The sequence below is a fragment of the Bidens hawaiensis genome, unplaced genomic scaffold (genome assembly GCF_021521415.1).
Source record: "Bidens hawaiensis isolate Kalapana, Puna unplaced genomic scaffold, B.hawaiensis_p1.1 tig00009959_1, whole genome shotgun sequence".
Lineage (NCBI taxonomy): Eukaryota > Viridiplantae > Streptophyta > Magnoliopsida > Asterales > Asteraceae > Bidens > Bidens hawaiensis.
Window position 1 is genome coordinate 363,484 of NW_027491755.1, and position 9,982 is coordinate 373,465.

Below are 9,982 nucleotides of genomic sequence, written 5' to 3' on the forward strand. Positions count from 1 at the left end.
TTTAGTTAATCAAATACCGATAACCGAACCATAGGTTCCAAGAACAAAGTTCTTTAATATAAAACTCAATAAAAAAACTAATGAAACTAAAGACCTAACAACTTTATTTATAAATAAAAATAAACGTTTGGACCGGGCCGGGCCGGGCCGGGCCGAGTTAATGGACCGGATGCTCCTGCATCAGTCAACAAGTAGTTGTAGAAACTATTGATACTTCATGTCGCCTTTGAAATTGTCTTTTGTAGAATTTACCATTTCTACAGTTTCACAGGCGTCTGTTGGAATGTTGGTGCCAACAAACCCAGTATTATTATCATAATTAGTTGGAATGTAGGTGTAGGCAAACCCAGTATTATTAACATTAGTTGGAATGTTGGTGTTGGATTCTCCATGTTTTATCCAAGTAGTATAACTCTTATCAATTCCAAACCTGTACAAGTCATGTTCAACATCGTCTACACTAACAGATACGTGGTTCACACACCGAACACATGGACATGAAATAGAAATTTGTGGTGATGTCTCCTTGCAATTACGAACTGCAAAATGTAGAAATGCCTTAACACCATCTTTATATGCTTTATTAGCACCTGTCGCCTACTGACATCCAAGACTTTTCCATCTTACAAGAATTTTTTTATTAATTGTGTCATCAAAGATATATATATATATATATATATATACATACATACTAATTAACGCCAATAAATGTAACCGATTAATTAAATGCAAAAATATTTGGTACTTACCTGAGATTAATGAAGCTGTTTGGTAGGATTGAGATTGATGAGAATTCAATAAATACACTAGTAGATCATTTATTAGGGTTTGGTGAGATTGTGAGATTTTATTTGGTCAATACTAATTGATGTAGGTGGCTTCTAGAAGATAACTCGATTAATTGGCGGGTAAAAATGAAAATTTTAAACTTCTAAATTTCGTTATATAAATATTAGAAGAGGTTCTATTACATTCTCAGGGTGTAGCTCAAACGGTTGAGGCATTTGTGATTAAACATAGATTACTGCGGGTTCGAAACTCAGGAGGGAACATATTTTTATTAATTTTTTATAATAACCTCTTTTTAATGAAATAAATACACTGTGATTTTGAAAACACTCAAACTAAACTACTCATTAAAAGGCCTTTAAATCTGTTCAGATACATAAAAATACATCATAATAGCTGGTCTAAAATCATAACAAAGTTCTTAGCTTTTAATTACAAAACTAATTGAAATCCCTAAAACAACAAGAAGCAAATAAAATACAATATCTTCACTTTTTTTTCTGATTCAATCAGTGTAGCTACACTCCTTGCAAGTTTATCCTCTAATGACTTATTTGCCCTTATCAAGATAGGAATTATGTCTGTACATCTTGTGCACACATCAGATCTTGTGGACGAAACACAATTAGACCATGTAAAGAAATCACATTTTTTTCCCTAAGTTAAAAAAATATAGAGTTTAGGGTCAACAATTGTAGATGAATTCCAACTTTATTTACAATTTCACTAACCTGAGATGCACAATTGTAGAACCTCCGACCTGGATTTTTGGTGGTCCTTGATGTTCTTAGAATGGCTTCTTGACCACAAAAACAATAAACCTGAGATCGATTATTACTGGATGTTGTGGTCCGCGATGAGATTTCTTCCATGGTGAAAAAGGAGTTTTTATTGAAAACAAAACTAGATATATAAGTATATATATAGGAGGGTTTAGAATGGAGCTGTTGTACACATGCGTGTTACTAGCGTTTTAGGATATTTATATATGTCTTTGTACAGTAGCGTGTTGCAAGCGTAATAGACTCTTTTGAACAAATATATAACATATTTTAAGCTAATTGATTACACGCATTTTTAACAAAGAAAGATGAGAACCATTAATCCATATTTACCATTCATCAAAAGATGCATCACAAAAAGTACCATTAATTACAAAACATAAAACATGTTAAGAAAGCATTTTAAGATAATCCATATTTACCATTCATCAAAAGATGCCATACAAAAAGTACCATTAATTACAATACATCACAAAAAAACAAAGACCAGCAAATCTAACATCACCATCACTCCGCCTTGTCCACAGTCTCCGCCCCCATCTCCTTAAAACTCATGTTGGTTGACACCGTAGTTATGGTGTCAACCAGGGTCTGACACACTGATTCGTAGCATTCAGACTGTTGTTTCTGATAATCAGCAACCATTGCTCGAAACTCATTATCGTCTTCAAACAACATGATTTTACAGGAGTCGAAGGTCTTTGTTTTTTCGAATGCGAGTCTAAACCTAATCCCTTCGACTGTCTTCAACAAAGTGTCGTCTTTCTCTTTCTCAAGATCCATCGTTGTTTTCACCATGTTCTTCACAGTTTTGTCAGAAGAATACATTTTTATTATCTTTCTGAAACTGTTAGTGTGATTGAGTAACCAGTAAGTTAGTAAGTTTGATTTGTAGTAAGATATAGTAAGATCTAGTAAGATATAACTTAACTTTAATGTAGGCTATCATTACTATAATATTTTTCCCGCCATTTTTGATGGGTGAGTATAATTGTGATCAATTAATTCTGACAGGTGATATAAATGCAAATAATCTCTAGATTAAACAAAAACACATGAGACAAGTTTGTGCGCTTCCCAAGTGTGGGACACCCTTTTTTTTATTACAGAGTTACAATTCGTCTGGTTGCGTTTCCCAAGCGTGGGTACCCTTTTGTTTTGTCTGTGAGCCTTTTGGTTATATATACCTACACCACATTTGTGAAACTCATATACATACATAATTTTAAATTATTTTTTTAGTTAATAATGGATTGCTCATCATCATCATCATCATCATCATCATCCTACAAGGCTGCCCTCAGAAGGCATATTGAGGCTCAAATTGAGATAGATAAAGCTTGTCGGGAAACTCTTACTGAAGAATTTGTAAAGACTAGCAACAGCTTGGATGCCAGGGATGTCATTGCAAAAGTTCTTACTCGAATGCCCGCTAGTATTATCCGAGATCTTGCTGTTTTGTATATGGTTGATGTAGGACAGAGAGAGCTTGATGAGTTAAAACTTTTGGGCAAGGCAATTCTTGAAACTGAATTGCTCAATGGAATTGAAGTTGAAGTTTCTTATGTCACTCAGAGATTAGTATGTGATGGTGTTTCATGAGTGTTTATGATGTAGTGATGGTGTGTTTTTATGTGTGTCACCTAGAGATGAGTAGTAATAAAATTTGTATGTTTGTGATGGTGTGTTTATATGTGTGTTTTGGTAATAATAAAATTTTTATGTTTGTGTTAAAACATGATTCAACATGTAACTATTATCTTAAAGTACATTACAAACTGATAACAGAAGACTAGAGATCTCCATAACAAGTATCTTAAAGTACATAGTAGTCAGTTTTGAAATCATTCAAATTTTTTGTTGCCTTTTCTTAAGTTCAGCAATAAACTCTTCTCCGGTTAAACGAGTGTCATCATTTTCATGGAATAGCAGTGCTTTCTTGATAAGGGTATTTCTGTGTTGGTTTATATCCGAGAGGAAGATTTTGCACAAATACTTTGACCTCAACCATTTTAGCTGTCTTTGTTGTTTATGGCCTTCCTTTTTGAAATTACACCCCCATGGTCTCTTCCCATCATATGTCTCCATGTGTCTCATAGCAAAAATACCACAATCTATTCCATTATTTCTTGTTCTCCATGTCATCTTCAATCTATTGATTGTTGCTACTTGGATTTGCTGAGTAATGGGGTGTTTGGTTGTTTTAAGATACATGCAAAAGACGTTTCTCTAAATAAAATAGAAAGCAATTTAAGTATTTTAAAAATTTTTATAACAGGTATGTATGTTTTTTTGGGTTAAAGAAAGGTATATATGTTTACCAGTATATCAGGAGTCTTTCTGTATCTTTGCACAAAATTCTCTCTAATTGTTTTTTATTTGTCTTCTAAGCTTTTAACTTTGCATCAGCTGGTATTTCTTGATTTGTACTGTTGTCAAGTAATTCTATCACTCCTGTTTGAAGGTTGAAGGTAACCACAAAGAAATGATTGCGTTGTAGAATTGGCAAGAGCACTATAGCAACCTCCTTGAGTGATAGAATTCCACTCCTTGCCATTTCTGTTTCGATGTTATCTGAAAACACATCCAGTCTTTCTTTGTCTGTGTAACCCCTTGACTCAGCATAATGGTCACTTGTCTGTATAATAATTAAAATGCAGAATATTAAAGCGGTTATTGTGACGTTTTCTAATAGTACAAACACAATAGATTAATTTGTACCAGCACAGTGCTTGAAGCAAAGAATCTGAACGGTGATGCTGCAGATTTTTTCTTTTCTTCATAGTTCATTACTTCACTGAATGCATCCATTGCATTGGTGGCTATATAAATGCCAGGACAAAAGCTTTCAAAGACCACCTTGAACGAGTCTGTGTGAGTGGACTTGTATAACTCATCCCAAATGTCTTCAAGACAAAAAAATATATACTCTGAAATTATTTCTTCATCTACTGTGACACTAGCGAATACGTCAACCTCTCTCAGAAGATACGGAGAGTTCAGTGTAATGAGGCTATCACTTGTTGACAATCCGGTGTCAACTGTTAAACATAAAACAACTCACATTAAATTTGACTGAAAATAATTGTAACTATAATTAAATACCTTCAACCCATTTTGGTTTTTATTTATAATTAAATACCTTCTTTTGCCCACGCAACCACTGTATTAACAACTTCATTAATATCTGCGCACGAGACATTATTTTCTTGACCTGCATCACCTGCGTCATTTTTTACGACAGCCAAAGATGTAATATGTTCAACTGTGATTATAATTAAGCTGGTATATAATTAAGCTGGTACATATATGATATACCTTTTTGAGCAGCCACTGGACCACCAACACCAACATCTGAAACAACTGCATCACACAGATGTAATAAGTTTAAAATAACAGCATAAGTGTTTTAAAAGCGTTTTAATTATACTAATAATTAATTTAGCCCAAATATATTTTAGAGCAGCCACTGGACCACCAACACCAACATCTGAATCTTGTGTTTTAGGGACCACATTATTAGTGAATCTGTTTTCCCATTCACAACATCTTGCAAAGATATTCTCATTTGATGGATGTCTATCCTTTCCTTGATGGACCAACTCGTTGATCTCGGAGCAAATTTTATCAAATTTCTTCTTGTTATCCATTGCCTTATTCCAAGACTATAAAAATAAAATATAGTTATTGTTAATTCAAAAATATTTTCAATTTATCCCAGCCAGTTTTAATGGAGTTTAATATTAGTCAACAAGCACGATAGACATTTGCAAACTTAAAAGTGAATAATCGCTTACATAATCATCTAAATCTTGTTCAGCTGTTTGATCGACATTATTTGTTTCAGATGCACTTTGACCAATTGTTTTTTAATTACATATAATGTTGTATTACATAAAATGCATGTAGATATAAAATATATGAGAGTTTTTTAGAAGAAAATAACAAGTTTAATACCATGTTCTTGTTTCTCCTCAGCTGCAGTGTTTTCTTCAACTCCAGTCTTACCGGCAGCACTAACCGTCACAGCAGCAGCAGTCTCATCAAGTCTCTTCCCGGCAGCACTAACTGTCACAGCAGCAGTATCAGCAGTCTCATCAAGTCCCTTCCCGACAGCACTAACGGTCACAGCAGCAGCAACAGCCGCATCAATCCCTTTCCCGTCAACACTAAACGTCACAGCAGCAACCTCAGTAGCATCTTCTTCTAAGGGAGGACCATTATTCTCCAAGTATTTTTCCATCTTATTAAAAGTAGTTGTTGTTATGTAGTTGACTGCAGGCGTTGTGACGGGAGTCCCAAATGGACCATATTTTTTCTGGTATTCATGCGTGTAAAACATCACAAGGAAGGTGATCAGACCCCAAACCACGGCCTAGGCGTATGACAACTATGTTGGTACCACAAGTGTAAATAAATCAGAGTTACATTATATTAGCGGAAGACTTGTAAAACTTGTGGATTAAAGTTGTAAAGATTACAAAAGACGGGATTATAAAAAAATACCCGTTTCAAGTTATAAAAGTATTACTTGTTTTACATTACAAAACCACCATTTATATAATTAGGTTTATACAAAACAAATTCGAGCCATCGGATATATAAATAGCAATTCGACATTCCAAGCGCTAATCTTGTTCACCTGCAAAATGTAAATAAAATACGTCAGCAACGAATGTTGGTGAACACGCTGACGCTAAAACATTTTCTTTTACTTCATTACCCCTCGAGACTACGCCTGCCTCGGCCCATCGTGGCTTAGGAATAACAAAGTTAAATAACACATTTATAAATTCAAGTCTCTACTCTAGGTCACCTCAGCAAACACCGCAGCGTTCGACTTAGTTAAGTACCCGTATGTATACACAATGGTTGTGCTTCCCGCGGGAAAGCGTCCTACGACCAAGCGTGGTGAGGTGTGCCCACCGAGTACTACCACATATACAAGGATCCAGACAAACGTATACTACAGCCTGAGGGCTAGGCTTATACTCTTATTTATAACGGTTTTAGGAACACGTAGTTCCTTGTAAACAATTTTCATATACATGTTTGACTCGTTTGAAAACAAGTTAACAAAAGTTTGGGGGCGTATTCACCCTTTCGCTTTGGGATCGGCTTCAACACCGTCTGAGGGTCTTTCCCTTGCTATCTCGCATCTATAGTACGAGTATGACCATTTGTTAGTCGGATATACAATCCAGCTTAAGATCTTTACTCTTATATTATAACTCTACCTCGATGAACCTTTAGTTCATAAATCTATTTTACTTGGAAACCTTTAGTTTAAAAGTAATCTATAAACCTTTAGTTTATTTATAAAAACCCGACATTTCTTCTTCATAAAGAAACGTATTCTTTTATTTTATTATTTAATAATACTCATTATTACTTAAATAATATTTTCATAACAAAGAATATATATTTACACACACATATATCAATACTCATATTCTTATCCTTTGTTTCTTTCTTTGTTATGTTCTTTTTCTTTTATCGAGGTATCGAGTATAACCTCGACTTAAGGCTTAAGCCTTTAATATAATATTTTATTATATTTAATCTCTTTTGACTTCTTGATCGAGTCACCTTTCTTTTGATACGCCAAACGAATAAACACCAAACGTCAATACTTGTCGCCACGTCTTTCAAGTCCCTTCGCCATCTTATGACACACGTCTTCTTGGTATGGGGTGGAGGGTGGCACAAAATTCAGGGTAACGTTGGCACGAAAATCGAGGAATCGAGACACGGAAATCGAGGTGTTATGGCACATTTATCAAGGTGGATCGAGGGTCGGAATTTCGGAGTTTAGAGAGAGAGTAGAGAGATGATTGTATATGTATTTTTGGTGGGAAATAATGAAGACCCGAGGCTGCTATTTATAGGAAAAGTTCTGGAACCCGTCGCGGTACGCGACGGCCTCCTGGGCACCGTCGCGTATCGCGACGTAGGCCAAGACAGTCACCATATAGGTCTGCCACGTGGCAGACGGTGTGCCATGTGTTGACACGTGGCGGACGCACGTGGCGGGACACGTGTGGCCACGTGGCGGGACACGTGGCGACCGGTGTGCCACGTGTGGCCACGTGGCAGGCCACGCGTCTCGCTGTCAGACACCTCATCGCGTATCGCGATGGGTCTCTCTTCTGATTCTTTGCGTAGCGCGATGAGTCAGGATAATCAGAATTTTCATTTTTAACCCTCAGGTTTGGAATTTGGCAATTTTAGTCCCTATAATTTGAAAAGTTACATTTTGAACTCGAAATTTTCTTGATGTTACATATTGAGCATTGATACCTCTTCATTCTTCCTTTGTCATTTTCAAGTTTTCAATAACATAGCTGTCACACCCCAACCTACGGTGGAAATGTCGGGGCGTGAGCTGATTGTCACAGCTCTCAAGGTACTATCATGCAATATTTAAATGACAATATCTATTAATTGAATTCAATTATCAAATAAATCAAAATACAAACAAGTACATAATTTATACAACAATACAAATTTTATACTTCTTGATTAAAATATTCTTCTAACTAATGTCTTCACTAAGTCTTCACCAACCTGCATATGCGTATAAAATAGAATTTGGTCAACAACACATGTTGAGTGAGCAACACACCAGTTTAGTTGTACATATAGTATATATAATAAAATACGTAGCTGCAATAAGTCATATGAGAATAACAAATTAACCAAATGAGCAAGTATAACTGAGATGTCGAGAAGCACAAAGGCTATAACGACTGGCGTATGATCATACTAGACTGAGATTATGTTAGACCTCTCCAAATGCGGAAGCATACAAAGCAAGTAAGCACATAAACAAGTAAGGTATAAGTTGTTAACACATAAGACAAAGTTGTAGTTTTGTGTATAAGTATATATGAAAAGTATATTTACGCATATGTCCCCAAAACATTGAAAGCGGTAAAATAGCGGAATTTGGTACTCACCTCAAAGACGAACGAAAGATGATTAAAATAATGTAAAGACGAGAAAAGTCACACACGAACGTTAAAGCCTAAAAGGAACGAGAATAATGTATACACTTAAGTAAAGATTTAAGATTTATTACAACAACTCGATAATCAATAATAAGTAAATGTTATAATAATAAAATATTATATAAGGATTTATTATATAAAATGATTATTTTGATTTATGAAAACATAACTTAAATATTATTAGTAGTTTTATAAAATTGGTTTACTTGATTTATATATTTATTAAAACATTAGTTTTTAAATTGTAATATAAAAGTAAAATACATCTTTAAAATTATCATTATTGACTAGTTTTATAAACATATTATAGGTATATAAACATATATGCTTACATATATGTATATACACGAACGAAAACCTGAGAAAACAAATGTTTATAAAGTAGGTTTTCAAGAAACTAGTTTTTATTAATTATTATTATTGATAACATATAGTTATTGTCTAAAAAGAAAATAATGTAAATTAGCTAAAAATCAGGGGTGCAGGGGGTCGAACCCGCGACCTGCCCCCCGTTATACATGCTGCTTAACCAACTGGGCTGCTACTGACTTGCGTTTGTATCCAGTTTACAATGAATATAAACACATGCTGAAACAACTCAATTCTAATAAGAACCCTAACGATTTATTTGATCAAATCCGATACGTTTGATCAAATCAACCATGGGGCTATTGTTAAGCATCATATCGCGAACATAACCATGTTTTTAATTACCTTGAAGGATGATCAGAAGTAGGTGAACAGAAGCAGAATAGGGCCGGTGCTAACGGGTGCTTGAACGAGTCATAAACGAGTTTGTTAATCAAATTAAATAAGGGGGAAACGTCTGCGAGGTTATAAGGATCTTATGTGTGAAATTAATTGCAAAATCATCATTGTTTATATAGATTTAGGGATTAGGGTTGTCGGTTTGGTTAATAATGGAAGAACGGATCAAAATTGATATTGTTAACTTGATTAAGGGTGTCGGCTAGGCCGAATTTGGTGAGAACAATATATACGCAAGATCTAACAACAAGTTTATAGCGACAATTGCGATTCAAGAAATCAAATTGTGTATCGGGTCCAAGAGAGAGACATGGATACGGGTCTGGGTAAGGATATCCAGATTTGATTATATGGGTTATATCTATATTTACAGATTAGACCCTAAATTTTGGAATTGGATACAAAAGAGAAAAAACTTTATATTTTGGGCTGAAAGTGTGAAATCAATAAAGATTAATTGTAAACAATCTAATATTAATAAAATAATCAAACTAGTTCGATAAACGCAATATAAAAATAGCCCGAACATTGAACCGAATCGGATAAAAGTATAAGTTCAAAACCCGAGTTGTTACAATAGCTGCACCAGTCCATATTTGGAATATCCGAGGTTTTATCAATTGCGGAGATGAA